A 15,803-nucleotide genomic window follows, 5' to 3' on the forward strand; every position below is an offset into this window, starting at 1 on the left:
GTTTGATTCATTTACATCATGAAGTGGTATCACAATACCTTTGATAAATATCCATCATTTCATATAGGTACTTGTGATGAGAACTTTTAGGATTTACTCTCTTAACTTTCATTTGTAATATGCAGCAGTATTATTTATATTTATCATGTTGTAAATTATATGCCTCCTTCTTATTGATAATTGGAAGTTTGTACTGTTTGGCCCCACCTTCTTTTATACATTGAATACTTTGTTTTCTGACACATCAATTTCTACCTGTTCTCAGCCTAGCTGACAACAATCCCTCAATTTTTAAAGTTTCTTGCCTCTTCTTTGGCATTATTGGGGTCCCCCAATGCCTCCCTGCTGGGTTTCCTTATATAGTCAGCACCCTTCCAGTATCTCCATGGACACTCCCCTGCCAGCATCCTTCCTTCCTTGCCTGCTGTATCCATCTTGCAGATGCAAAACTTGACATCAATGTGACTTCTGCTCCTACATTAGCGCTGCTGGGTACCACTGGAAGATAGGATACATTCTGGTGGCTTGGATCTGCTGAAAATGAAATGGTCTCCAATCTCAGCCCAGTCCAGCATCACTCAGCTTTCTTTTCCTGTGATTCTGGCAAGATTCTTCTTCTGTTCTCTTGTTTTCCCCTTACTCCAGACATGCGTTGTTCTTCTGAGCTACCTGCTCCATCGATTGGGTATTAGAACTGTATGAGCCTTTAAGGATGGTGCTTTGTAAATCAATACAAGGATACTAAAATGGTATCAAGCTTCTTGTAAACAAATCCCCCATATTTTGATTGTATAAGTTAAAAAAGCAGCTGGAAATCTTTCATCAAAGTATTCAACAATTCAAGTGCAAAACAATAACAACTTTTGACATTTTTAACAAATTGCAGTTACTGAAGACAAAACTTGAAAACACGTCCCCATGAAAGAAAGAAACTGAACAAATTACATGATGAGAGCTCAAATAAAGTCTTATATATATGCATATATGTATATGTATACATACATATACAAGTAATGTCACATACAGATACAAGTAATGTCATATACATATACATTGTATATATGTACACAAACTCGTAGTTTCAAATTTTTTGATTGTCCTTTGGAATAACTGAATCTGTGAGCAGCATCTTGGTAGAACTCCTACTTTTAATTGGGTGACTGTGTATCTGTGCTGCAGTGGATTGAGACTGGGAAGACTGTTTTGCAGCTTTCACATATAGATAAACATTTAAAAAATTATCAATAGAGACAAATTTGACAGGGTTTATCTTTTAAAAGGAGGGTGAAGGGAAGTGAAGTGAAGTCGCTCAGTCGTGTCTGACTCTTTGCGACCCCATGGACTGTAGCCTAACAGGCTCCTCCCTCCACGGGATTCTCCAGGCAAGAGTACTGGAGTGGGTTGCCATTTCCTTCTCTAAAAGGAGGGTAGTATTTATCAAAGAAAGATAGTATTTGTTCAAGAAATGTAGAAAAATGACAGTTACTGTATAAAAATACTTGGGCTGAAGTATTTATACTTAATTTGACTTAAAATTTACAATTTAGAATGTTTTTATTTAGCAGGACTTACTTTGAATTACTAGGTAATGAAGCAGTTACATAGAGTGTTTTCTAAGTTAAAAATATGGCTAATAGAAAAAATTCACTTGAAGTTGTTCACAATTTCTTTTTTTTTTTACTTTACAATATTGTATTGGTTTTGCCATACATTGACATGAATCCACCACGGGTGTTCACAATTTCAAATTTAGTGATTGTAAAATATAACTTTGAAGATTGTAAGTAATTTTATGAAAAATTTTAAATAATAGGTCCACATTAGAAAAAGTGAATTCTTTAGATATGGATTTAAAGAGGGATATCAATTAAAAATTAATGAAAATAGGTGACTATGTTCCAGAAGTATTTATTCTGCTTACATTATTTTCTGATATTCATATAGTCAACAGAAAGGTTTTTTTTTAATTAATATATGTGGATGTAAGTTATTTTATTTTTTGGAAATAAGTTTCTTTTTGCAGATAGCTATTAAACAAAATTCTCTTTCATAGACATACCACTGTGGTAAGCCAGTTGTCATCCATAAATAAAAAATTCAGATATCATATGATTTTATTAACCTCAGTGGCTTCTTTCACTCTCTGAATAGGCTGGTTAGTTCCTAAGTAATTCAGTAGTTCTTGCTGCAACTCTCTTTCTAATCTGCCTTATCTCTAAGAATTAAACCAGTCCTTCCTGTCTTTTCCTACTGTCCCATAAATGATTTCATTGCACTCTTTTTGCTCTTAACTTGCTCACACATGTCTCTCTTCTAACTGTAAGCTCCCTTGAAACATTGTCTCATTTGTGCATTATCAAGATTCATCCCAATGCCTGGAACTGAAAAGGTTCATGAATATTAAGTAAATCTTTCTGATTATTGATAATGAGTATTTCTGATTATTAATGATTATTAAGTAAATCATTATTCATAAAATGATTGTTAAGCAAATGAATTTAGAAATCTAGGGATTTTTTTTGTACAACACCCTAATAAGGTAACGTGTCCATATGCATTTGCATTCAACATACCTTTCTTTTCATCACTGTTCAATAACCATTTATTCAGACCCCATAGTGACAAGCACATGAGATTGAAAACATTTCAGGGCAGCTGCACTCATAACGGTTGCAGGAGTGCTCTCTAAAATAGGGATGAAGTTGCATTGCATACAGATGTGACATCTGATGCCTTTAAAACAAACCAGTGAAGCCTAAGCAAAGTGCATCATTAAAGAAGGGGAATTTCTTGTCTGCGAGAGCATGATATACATAGACATCACTAGTATACTAACCACAGAGCCCAGAGCCCAGTTTGTAAGCCTTATGAATAGGCAGAGGGGCTCCCATTCAGGGACTAGGATGCGGCCGGAAGTGTTTTCTAACATCTTAAAAAGTTTTAAGAAACCATCCTTCTCCTGGAATGAGTGGAGTTCCTTGAGTCAGCAGGGGATTTCGAGGATTGGTAACATCTGTCTGAACTGCATCTCTGTAGGGTCAGATGGGATGGGGACGGGGAGTTGGGGAGAAAGCGTGTTGGGTCAGATATGGGGTCAGTGCAGAGGAAGTGAGCGTTTCAGAAGCAGTCCCAACCAGAACATTTCCTGCCGATTGATGCCAAGTTATTTGGAAGAAAGGACTCCAGCTATTTTAGTTTATAAACCCTTGATAAAGGTCCTTGAAGGAGGTGGCTAAATCTTTTAGCCATTCCTGAGTAGAGTTGGAATTTATTAATTCATGTATCTAAAAACTAAAGTACATGCAAATAATGGACTTGTTCTAAAATAATGTTTAAATGACTAACTTTGCTCAAATATCTACCTTCCCAAGAGCAGTTTGCTTAACTAAGTAAATTGACCCTGGTCCCTTATGAAGAGCCTGAGCAGCTCATCATCTGATTCCAGGAATAGTTTTCCAGCCACTGAATTATGCATATTTATATTCAGAAAAGCCATTCCCAGCCCCTCTCTATGGTGACTCACTATCTTCTGTTCTCAGTCATCCCCAGCTTGTTAGAGGAGATGGCATTTCTGAGTGGTGGAAACATGGGAGATTAAGGGTGGGTGAGTGCCCAGAGGTGGGTGGACTTGTATCTCGAGGACAACTGAGTGGACAGTAGCAGGAATTTTGGACACTTCAGGGAAGTTTTGCAGGAGATTTTGAGGGCCCTTCAATTGTATTTTTTTGTTTCATCCATCTCCCAGCTGTAGCACCCCACCCACTCTGCATATGACCCAGAGGGTTAATGCATCCTGTGCAGAGAAAGAAACAGTTTTCTGGGTTAGAGTACAGCAAGTAACCATGAGTAACAGTCAGACCTCTGCAGTGGCCTCTGTAAGTAAATCAACATAGTTGCACAGGGACATCTTGATTCTAAGCTTCTAGACGCTCAAGTTGCATCTAGAAATTAACATTGTTTCTACACCGAAAGTTCCGTTTATACCATATTCAGTTCAGTTCAGTCGCTCAGTCGTGTCCGACTCTTTGCGACCCCATGAATCGCAGCACGCCAGGCCTCCCTGTCCTTCACCAACTCCCGGAGTTCACTCAGACTCAACGTCCATCGAGTCAGTGATGCCATCCAGCCATCTCATCCTCTGTCATCCCCTTCTCCTCCTGCCCCCAATCCCTCCCAGCATCAGAGTCTTTTCCAATGAGTCAACTCTTCCCATGAAGTGGCCAAAGTACTGGAGTTTCAGCTTCAACATCAGTCCTTCCAAAGAAATCCCAGGGCTGATCTCCTTCAGAATGGACTGGTTGGATCTCCTTGCAGTCCAAGGGACTCTCAAGAGTCTTCTCCAACACCACAGTTCAGAAGCATCAATTCTTCGGCGCTCAGCCTTCTTCACAGTCCAACTCTCACATCCACACATGACCACAGGAAAAACCACAGCCTTGACTAGAGGGACCTTAGTCGGCAAAGTAATGTCTCTGCTTTTGAATATACTATCTATGTTGGTCATAACTTTTCTTTCAAGGAGTAAGCGTCTTTTAATTTCATGGCTGCAGTCACCATCTGCAGTGATTTTGGAGCCCAGAAAAATAAAGTCAGCCACTCTCTCCAATGTTTCCCCATCTATTTGTCATGAAGTGATGGGACCAAATGCCATGATCTTCGTTTTCTGAATATTGAGCTTTAAGCCAACTTTTTCACTCTCCTCTTTCACTTTCATCAAGAGGCTCTTAGTTCCTCTTTACTTTCTGCCGTAAGGGTGGTGTCCTCTGCATAACTGAGATTATTGATATTTCTCCCGGCAATCTTGATTCCAGCTTGTGCTTCTTCCAGTCCAGCGTTTCTCAGGATGTACTCTGCATATAAGTTAAATAAGCAGGGTGACAATATATAGCCTTGACGTACTCCTTTTCCTATTTGGAACCAGTCTGCTATTCCATGTCCAGTTCTAACTGTTGCTTCCCGACCTGCATACAGATTTCTCATACGTACATGGAAATGTTATGCCCTGGATAAAGTTACTTCATTAATTTCTTACATGGGTGGTTTTGATAAGCACTGTGCATAACATTATGTAGCATGTACCTTAAAAAAAAAAATCTTTTGGCCACACCACACCACATGTGGGATCTTACTTTCCTGACCAGGAATCAAACCTGAGCCCTCTGCAGTGGCAGTGTGGATTCTTAACTACTGGACCACCAGGAAGTCCCTGTAGCATGTATTCATACCTGTGTTTTTAAATAAGGTTATATAGGTTATACAGGCACATGTATGCTTATATATACAGGGAGTGTCTAAAGGAATATTCAGAAAACTGCTCAGAGTTCATTCTTGGAGGAAAGCATTCACATTTAGAATAGGAAGAAAACTTATTTTTAATATATACCCTTTTATACTACTTGAATTTCTTTTCTTAAACCATATTTTTTTTTTAAAATTAAGGGACCCCGGGGTTTTCAGACTTTATTGTAAATGACTTATCAGATCATTAAGACCCTTTGGGTCTTTCACCCACTGGATCTTTCACTGCCAGCCTGGAATAGTAATTATTTTGCTTCTACCAATAATTTTTGAAGCATCGAGAATCAGCTGTCAAATCTTCCACCATGAAGATGTGATTAAGAGAGAGGCAGTTACATTGACAAATAATATCAGACTCTAAATGAGAAAAAATCTGATATGGTGCATTTTCAGAACAGATTCATTTTTAATATCAACTGTCGAACTGAGTCCTTAATGGTTTGGGTCTTTATTAATCTCACTGAGCAATTCATGCTGATTCAGGGTCAGCCATTCCCTCTGATTTATTGAGTCTACGCTCAGGAAAAAACATATCATGCCATCTATTGTGACAAAGAGCCTGTCAACACAATGCTGCTTGTATTGTGCTTCCAGAATTGTATGCCGGAAATGTTTACACCTGTTCTCTCCCTGCTGGATTTTACATTTGCCGTAAAGATGCTGTTTAATTTCCATCATGACTTTAATATATGATTATAGAACCTTTGTGAATTAATGAGCTTCTCATTTTGTTGTAATGTGAAATGGTTGATGGATGACCAGGACTGGTGCCTCAGTCTTAGCAGGATTATATTTTCTTGTGACCACATCACTAAACCAAACTGAAGGCCTCTGTGTATGTATAGCCTGCTGCTGCTGCTGCTAAGTCGCTTCAGTCGTGTCCGACCCTGTGTGACTCCATAGACGGCAGCCCACCAGGCTCCCCCGTCCCTGGGATGCTCCAGGCAAGAACACTGGAGTGGGTTGCCATTTCCTTCTCCAATGCACGCAAGTGAAAAGTCAAAGTGAAGTCGCTCAGTCGTGTCTGACTCTTAGCGACCCCATGGACTGCAGCCTACCAGGCTCCTCCGTCGATGGGATTTTCCAGGCAAGAGTACTGGAGCGGATTGCCATTTCCTTCTCTAGGGGATTTTCCCGACCCAGGGATCGAGCCCGGGTGTCCTGCATTGTAGACAGACGCTTTACCGTCTGAGTGGAGTGTCCAAACCAAAGGGCTTAGACATCAGGCTGGAACAGGAGGCATCCTTTGCCATAATGCAAGCAACAGAGCAAGTGGTAGACTGAAATAAAGACCCCTTCTCTCTATTCTGGAGATAAATTTAAAAAAAGGCTGCTGAGGACTGTGATAACCAGGAAGCTTGGCTTTCCCATTGAAGATCTGTGTGGCTGTAACAAATTATGCTTCTCTGCCAATTATCCTCATGTTCTTCCCTGACACTGTCTCAGGAACATCTTGGCTAGTAAGCCCAGGAACAGTGTGTCTCGTCTCAGTTCTTGTGATTTCAAGACTTCTGTGACTTTAAGCATGGGCAAAAATACATTTGATTAATGACCTATATATATTCAGGTGTCCAGTATGTTAAAGTTGCTTGAAAACAGACCATCTGTGCTCCCCAGAAATGGACATGATGAAAACCAGCCGGGACTAAGATGAATGAAATACCATTTCAACCCAGGCTCTGCTGAGAAAGTATTTTCACATTCTAATTCTGTTTTGTAAGGTTAGAAAAATATCACTGTGGCATATGTCCTCTTGTTTTCCAGAATTGCCTTCTAGGGGCCATTTGGTTCTTTCCAGGCCTGACCCTCTCCTGGCAGCAGGTGGATGAGTGGCCTGTGGGTCAGCTGATAAGACTTCATTTGGTGTGAATGACTCATTCATAGTGCGAGGGCTTCTGGCCACACACATCTATTTTCATCCTTAAAAAAGTAATAACTGATTGAAATAAGAATAAGTGCAAACCAGTCGCTAATTACCAACCCGTGTTTAGCTTCTTGAAGATAAATTATGGAACGAAAGATTTTAAGAATTACAAACAAGTCAATAGAATTTGATGTCCTGATGTTACTGTTACAACATCGGCAGTTTTTCCCCCTGCCACGTTTGGGTAGAAAACTTATGCAGAACTTCTTGGTCGCAAGTCAGTGAGATGATGTAGATCCTTCAGGGCCTAGAATTCCTTTAATTTCCGAAACGGTTACAGCTTCAACTTATCCTCAGATGTCTGGGTAATGAGTTATATTCTTTCAGATTGTTTAGAAGGCTGTTTATGCTTCTGAGAAAAGAAGCACAGAGTTCCCTTCTCAGCCATCTTATATAAGCCTTTAGAGGAGAGAGATTAACGCCCCCCTCCTTTGACTTCCTGCTTCCTACAACTTGGATTAAACTGAAAAGGAGAAAAATTATGACCACCCTGTGGGGTGACTGTTTTTTCAGAGAGGAAGTTTCCCTGGCAACCAGCTCTCATCACTCACTCAGTTCTCTTCCCTTTCCCATCCCCTCCCCTTTCAAATGAAGCTTAATCTCTATTAGTTGGTTATGTAGGCTCATTAACTAAATAAAGTATACTCTTTAATAGCTTATTTCTCATCATGGCAGTTTGACAGCTTGCTTCATAAAGAGGTTTCACTTCTCTCTTACCCCTCATCTACAATTTAAAGTATAGTTGAACAGAAAACTCGGGTAAAAGCATATATGAAGTGGTTTTCTTACAGAAGTGTAGATATTAGGAACTGGTTTGAACTGGGCCTACTATTTATAAAATTCATTGTATTCAGTTTATCATTAGGTGGAAAGCAAAAGGAGGTTTATTTTGTCGTTTTTATGGTTCATGCTGATTCAGGGGTTCACAGTTTCGCTGAAAGGTTAAAAGTAAATAAGACAGTGCACAGAGAACTCTTGAGTGTGCCAGGATCATGGATGCTGAGAGATGTTGTTTTATGAGTTTGGTCTTTTAAAAATATTTGAATTTATTTATTTGGCTATGATCGGTCTTAGTTGTGGCATGTGGAATCTAGTTCCCTGACCAAGGATCGAACCAGGGACCTCTGCATTGGAGTCTTAGCCACTGGACCACCAGGGAAATTGCTATGACTTGTCTTGATAGTAACTCTGACCCGTAATCTATGCCCTGAGGACTGGTGGGTTCTCTCTGATGTCCACTGGGACCTGTCAGCTTCATTCAAACATGCCAGGACTGTGTGTCACATGCCTGTAGGCTTGACGAGAATCATGGAGAGCTGGCAAGAATATTGATGAACTCCCGAGTGTTGAGCACTTGTGGGACCAGCCAGTGTTCCACGCGCTGTGTGTGCCGACTCCTTTAATATTTCAGTGCCAGCTACTGAAGGCAACTCAAGTCATACCTCCCGCTGACTAGAGCTTACCACCATTGTGTCACACACAGATGGTCACATGTGCGTGGCTGAAGCACTCATTTCTGAAACAAAAAACAGCACAGAGGGTGTCAGGAAGCTCCCTCTTCCTTCCCCCAGATTCTTGAAAGTTGTCCTCAAAGTGATGCTTGAAACTGACAAAGAGTCATGGTGGGTAGGGCCTTCCAGAAGTTGGGCTGATACGTGACATAGAGGTTACACGCGGAGAAGTTGAATGAAGGTGGTCAGGCCGCAGTGTGAGCGCGCATTTGTGGAAGGACTCCGGACAGAGAGGTTTGATGCCTGGCATAGGCTCAGTTTCTCTGTATTTTAATCTGCAAGATTAAATTCTGTGAATAAAATGAAGAGGAGGAGAGGGAAGCCTTCCATAACCAAACCAACATTTGTATCCTATAGGTGTCCGTTTTGAGATGGTCAGAAATGATGAAGAAAAGTGACTCTGACCCCCCTGTAGCTGTGGGGACCCATGCCCCGGCCCTCTGGTGCAGCTCACTTTGGTCCTGAGGCTGACATAGGTCGGTAGAATCACCTTTGGCTCCAAAGAGAGATGAGACAGGTGTGGCAATTCCTGTTTTGCTTTTTTTTTTTTTAAGGTAAAGTGATTTAAACCAAATGATTGAACTCTTTTGCTCTATCATAAGGGCTATATTAACAGAGTATCTGTTTGATTTCATGCATGGGGGGGGGGTTACACTTTGGTATTTTTATTTCCCCTTTGCAGGCATTTCTGTGTTTTGATACAGCTGTTCACGTCAGCTGCAAAACTGGCCCCTTTAATGATCTGCTAATAGAGTGTGGCCTGTCTCTTGTTGGTTAGAATAGAGGCTGTTGGTTCATAGCGATTGAGGTAATATGTGATATTGATATAAGGCTAGTCAGGGGTCACAGAGAGTTCAGAACAAAATATGCCCTTCCCAATTTATATCCACCTGCAATGTAGGAGACCCCGGTTCGATTCCTGAGTCAGGAAGATCTGCTGGAGAAGGGATAGGCTACCCACTCCAGTATTCTTGGATTTCCCTTGTGGCTCAGCTGGTTAAGAATCTGCCTGCAATGTGGGAGACCTGGGTTTATAAACATGTGTGTGTATAAAAATATAAATGTACACATGCACACATACATACACAATTTGGTATATGTTAAAGAACGTATTTTATACCAGTGGAGAATGTAGATTGTTGAATAAATAGTGCTAGTAATTATCCCCACCTTATTTCTCTGTACAAAATCATTTCTAATTGTCCCAAATATTAATTATAATGAAACCCTAAAATATCATGCTATTTTATATCATATTGAGCTGCAGAAACTTGACCTAAAACTCAGAAGCCATAAAGAATAATATTGATAACTTTGATACTACATGAAAATAAAAATTAAAACTTCTTTATGGCTGCTGCTGCTGCTGCTGCTAAGTCACTTCAGTCGTGTCCGACTCTGTGCAACCCCATAGACGGCAGCCCACCAGGCTCCCCCGTCCCTGGGATTCTCCAGGCAAGAACACTGGAGTGGGTTGCCATTTCCTTCTCCATCCTTATGGCTAAGACCATCTTAAAAAATAAAGAGAAACTGGAAAAAATATTTGCAAAACATATCACTGACCAAGCTTTAATTTTTGTATTCATTAAAGTGCAAAGCAATAAGAAAAGTACAAGGCATTGTTAAATAGGAAAATGGGCAAGGGACAGAAATAGCAGTTCCAGGAAGAGAAATTCATTTTCTTTCAATACACATGAATCAAGCATCATCTACGGTTGTAGGTGCTGGGAATTAGCAGTGAATGTGGCAGATAATTATCCTGCCTTAAGGAGCTTACATTCCAGTGGGGCTAATAGAAAATAAACAGAACATAAATACATTAACAAGAAAATAGCACATGGGTGAAGTGTTATGGGATGATATAAGTGTATTAACCATGTGTTTCTGAAGTTTTGACATCTTGGGGCCTTGTTAATGCTGGAAGGATTGCCCCTCCCAGTATCAGCCAGTTCCTAGAGATAGTCCATGACTCACCTATGATCATGCCTTCTGTATGACCAGCCAACCCAGAGCCCACACCCTCGCCTCCTCCTCTGTGGGGCTCTTACTTTCAGGAACAACACTCCTCTAATCCTTCAGGGCCAGACAATTTAAGGCAACCCCTACACCCTAGCTATTGCTCAAACTAAGTCATTCATCACGGAAACTCTTCCAACTAGCCAGCGCTAGACCTGCTTACTGCGCCTCATCCATTCTCTCCTGGAACTGCTGTAATAACAGGTGACTTGTTTTATTTTGTATGTGTGTCTGTAGTTATACAGTTCCTATGTTAACTTGTTAAGTATTTAAAAGAGTTGTTAGAGTGCTGGGCTGGCTAAACAAAAGACATGACGCATGCATTCCAGCCTTTATTCTCCTCTCCATCTGCCTCCCCGCAAATTTATTTGCCCTCATTAAAATGGGCTTCCCTGGTGACTCAGTGGTAAAGAGTCTACCTGCCAAGGCAGATGTGGATTTGAGTCCCTGGGTCAGGAAGACCCCTTGGAGAAGGAAATGGCAACCCACTCCAGTATTTTCACCTGGCAGGAGCCTGGCAGGCTTTAGTCCGTGGGGTTGCAAAGAAGTCAGACACGACTTAGCAACTACACAAGCAAAATGCCAGAGAGCTAATGTTTTCTATGTGAAGAGAGAGTTTTCTTAATGACTGTGTTATTCAGGACTCATTCACTTAGCAACCCTGTTCACACTGGATTAAGCACAAAGTATCGCTTCCAAACTAAAAGTCATCAGGGGTCAAACTTGCTTCTTGACGCAATTGGATTTCTCTCCGAATCTGTTTTCATCATCTAGTTGTGTCCTCTTGGATTCTTTATTTTTTAGGCAATTTTTCCAGCTGACAGCCCTAGACTCATGTTTTCAACTTGTGGAAGGAACTCTCCTTTTTCCCCGGAAGTTCCAGCAGAAGGCAGGGCAGGAACTCACTGTCTGCTTGTCCTCTCACCGCCCTCTCGAATGCCTGGGCACTGAGGCAGAGCAGCCACCGTGGTTTCCATCTATATGGTGGGGTCCCTGTTGGGACTAGGGTCCTGGCCCAAACTTACCTAGCCTTTGCCAAACCTCACTTCCTAGAGACTCAGCCAAGACCCTGACCCCAATCACTATGATTCTGTTTCCAACGACTGAAGTCGCTGACTTACCCTGAAGTACCGATGATAGCCGGGATCCTGCCCCATCTCACTGTCTCATTCTCTTCTTACATGCCGACAGTTAGATGTTGTCTTCTGTGTGAGTTTCTTGTTGCTGCTGTAACAAATTACCATAAAACCGGTGGCTTAAAGCAATGCAAATGTAGTATTCTGGAGGTGACAAGTCCGAAGTGGGGGTCACTAGGCTACATAATCAAGGCATACTCTAAGCCTCCATCCTGGAGGCTTTAGGGGAGAATGTTTCCCTGCCTTTTCCAGTTCCTCGAGGCCACCTGCCCTCCTTGGTTCCCAGCCTCTTCCTCCACCTTCAAAGCTATCAGTATGCCATCTTTCTCTCTTCCATGAGAGCTCCTTCTCTGGCTTTTTTTTTTTTATCAAGAGAAACTTTATTATTTTTTTTTAAATAGGTTTTCTCTTTTTTTTTCTTCCAGGGGAACCAGAGAGTCATATGTTTTAATGAAAGCAGGTTTAATCACCTGGTCAAATTAAAGATAATGCATCACCTGTCCAGAGCTACAGAGCATTTCCTAACTTCGTACTTACCCAGCATGCAGGCAGGGCTTCCTCGGCAGCTCAGGTGGTGAAGGATCTGCCTGTAATGCAAGAGCCTCAGTGTGATCCCTGGATTGGAAAGATGCCCTGCAAAAGGGATTGGCAACCCACTCCAGTATTCTTGCCTGAAGAATTCCATGGACAGAGCAGCCTGGCAGGGTACAGTGCATGGGGCTGCAAAGAGTTGGGCATGACAGAGCAGGTAACGCACCATGCAGGCAAAGGTTAAGTTGCCAGGCCCGGCGGTGATCCACCCCAAATCACTGCTCTTCCACAAGCAATGTCTTTACTGAATAATTTTAATATGTGTTCTTTTCTTTTTTTCGCTGCATTGAGTGGCTTTTAGGATCTTAGTTCCTTGACCAGGGATTGAACCCAGGCTCTCAGCAGTGAAAGCGCTGAGTCCTAACCACTGAACCACCAAGGAATTCACCCTGGCTCTTTTAAGAAACCTTGTGATTACACTGCGCATTCCAGGCTCACCTTCCCATCTCCACATCCTTTATTTCGCCACATCTGCCAAGTCTCTTTTGGCAATAACCTGTCAGGCTCATGGGTTGTGGGGACAAGGACAACTTTTGGGAGCCACTGTTCTGACTACCCCATCCTTGGGGCCTGCCTTTAGCTTCATCCCTGCCCGTTCCCAGCTCTCTTCTCTCTCCTCCATGGTCCTGAGGCCAGGGCATTATGACAGTGGCATTGGTAATTACTGTAAGTAAAAGGTGATATTTTATGCCACACAGTAGGGTCCATGCTTTAGTTACCATGAAGTGGCCTGTAGTTGTCTGGACGTAGAGAAGGGCTTACAGACCCCTTGATAGATGCCCTTCTTGTTAGTTACAGCCACATTTTGATAACCCCCAATTGAAGCACTGTATTCCCACCCGGCTCTGAAATTTAACAGTTCTGTGATATAATACATGTAACAATGTATCAGTTAAAAAATAAAGGGATATTTCATCTCTTTGGAAATGCTGCCAATTTCTAACTTATAAAAGAGACATGGAGTTTGAATATTTCCCAGATTTTTTCAGTAATTGTCCTCAGGTTGAAAAAGCTTGAAAATTGCTGCTTTAAAATTATCTCAGGAGTCTGAATGCCTGAAGAAATATCCATCTACTTAAGTTACATATTCATCTTCACATTCATCAGTAATTGTCTTAATAGATGAAAATGTCGTTCTCTACAAGCTGTCATTTACTGACTCAATTCTACTTGTAATTCTTGATGTTCTTCATTATATTTGGAAACAGAAGAATTTTCTACTCAGTAGAACAAGTAGTTCTAGTAATAAACTTTGAATTCTTGCTTTTATGGGAAAATGGGACTTTCGAAGAAAATAGCTCATGAAGCTCTGACAGTTTTGTATAAATACACACAGTTTGGGGTTAGACGTGGCTCCATCTTGGCAGTGTCAGTTAATATTCTAGGACACTTATCTGCCTGGATTTTTTTCAGAATGGATTCGAGTTCTCAGCTAAGCAGCTTGTTTGTGATCGTACCAACGTTGCTTTTCACTGAATTTAGAAAGAAAAGAAAAAAAAGGATGCTGTATTCAACATAATTTACAGTAAAAACAGGCTACTTTAGGGTGAGGATAAAGTATAGCCTAAAGCAGGAGGTAGAAATAATATACCAATGCCCAATACCAATGATGGAATCAGGTTTGGGTTAAATAGTCCTAAAATGTCTTGAAATGTTTTTACCTTTTCATATATCCTAGAGCTGGAACTGGAATTGGGGATTCTCTGGGGACCAGGAAATCATTCTGTACTTTTAACCTCCTGGCTTGCTAGTTTATTACTGTAGAAAAACCAGCAAAGATTAATAATAGGAATCTGGGCTAAGTTTCAGCAGTGTTGCTTAATTTTTTGAGAAGGCAATAATGCATTTAAAAATCAAAGACAAGGGAAAGACCCCTCCACCCAGGCACACTTTCTGCATTTGCATCGATGTTACTGAGCTTCTGGCTGTAGTCTGGGTTTTGGCTGGCATCACTCAGGGTTTGGGGTGCAGGCAGCCACGTGGTGTAAAAGGTCAGTAGCTTTGCAGATGATCTGCAGGAAATGGCTCTGGTTGTTTCCAAAACCACTAAGTCTTACAAAGGCCATTCAGTGTATTTGCCGAGAGTTGCTGGTTTGATAGGAAAGCTTGGATGGCCTTGGAATGGCTGCTCTTTACTGAAAGAGTGACGCTCGTTTTCTCATGGTGGTAACTTTGTAAGTAGAACTCTATTGTCAGATCGGATCCAGTTTTCTAGTGTGCCTCAACTGCTGAAACAATACATGCTCCTGAAAGCTATATTCACTGGGATTTTTAGACGTATGACGTCACCATGAACACTTAATTAGCAAATCCTGAGCTCTTGTACTTAGGGGAAAAGAGGCTTAGGTGCCTGTGATTCTCTGGTCACATTTTCATCCACCTGTCAGTACATAACCTTGGTTTCTGTGTGTTTCTGTTTAAAGAGACCTCATTTAATAAGTTAGTGTCGGTTCATTAACACTGAGCTCACAGCCAACAGCCCTATAGCTCATACTTGGACAAAAGTTATCTAACACATATATTCTCTTTATAAGGCACATCCCAGCCTTCTTGAGCTCAGAAACACTAGACAGCATTTTGGCACTGTGCTTGGGGCCATTTTCAACAGCAAAATCAGCAACAAAAATGCGAAAACCGTGGCAATAAATCGACAGCAAGAGGATACTGGTTTCTAGAGTGAGAACACTGCTCTGTTCCACCTCAGCTGGAAGCATGCATGTTGGGACTTAAATATTCTTTCTCCCTTTTACTCATGTACTCAAATGGCCACAGAATGCCGCCAGTATTGATTTTGGGGTCCCAAAGCCATTTTAGCAAGTAAGTGAATTCGCAAATAGGAAATCCACGACTGATGAGGTCCGACTGGATTTGTATTTTAATTTTCTTTACCTTTCTCTACAGACGGGTGAAACACAAGTCGGGTGTTTCCCTCCAAATGGTGGCCAAAATCCCAACCAAAGCCAAAAGGCTGGTAAGGTCAGTAATGTCAGTGGAGATGCAGGAAGTACCCCTGTGCCAAGGGTCTTTCATTTGTCCTTGATTTTAAGAAATGTCGTTGCATTCTCAAAACATTTAGCAACACTGCTGAACTTGAACCCACATTCCTATTCTTAATCTCTGTTGCTTCACACTTGGTAACAAAAGAGTGAGCCTTTGTTAAAAGAGGATCACTTTCTTGTCCCTGGAAAATTCTACATTCTCACTCCGCTTCTGGTTCTTGGAAGTATAACAGGTAGAAGCTTTTGAGAGACTTCAGGATGTTTAAGCCAAATCTGATTCCATTGTTGCCTCTAAATTCTGAGCAAATCCTTGTATTATTCCAGAACC

At 41.3% G+C, this 15,803-nt stretch overlaps 1 protein-coding gene and 1 non-coding gene across 2 annotated transcripts in view; one reads left to right on the top strand and one right to left on the bottom strand.

The window, feature by feature from the left end:
• Positions 1 to 15,803, top strand: part of CAMK1D (calcium/calmodulin dependent protein kinase ID) — a 387,393-nt gene that overhangs the window by 249,532 nt on the left and 122,058 nt on the right. The gene's annotated exons all lie outside the window — the stretch shown is intronic.
• TRNAE-UUC (transfer RNA glutamic acid (anticodon UUC)) lies at positions 12,786 to 12,858 on the bottom strand. The gene has a single exon. It is a non-coding gene; the product is annotated as a tRNA-Glu (tRNA).

Source organism: Budorcas taxicolor, chromosome 13 (genome assembly GCF_023091745.1).
Source record: "Budorcas taxicolor isolate Tak-1 chromosome 13, Takin1.1, whole genome shotgun sequence".
NCBI classification, from domain to species: Eukaryota; Metazoa; Chordata; class Mammalia; order Artiodactyla; family Bovidae; genus Budorcas; species Budorcas taxicolor.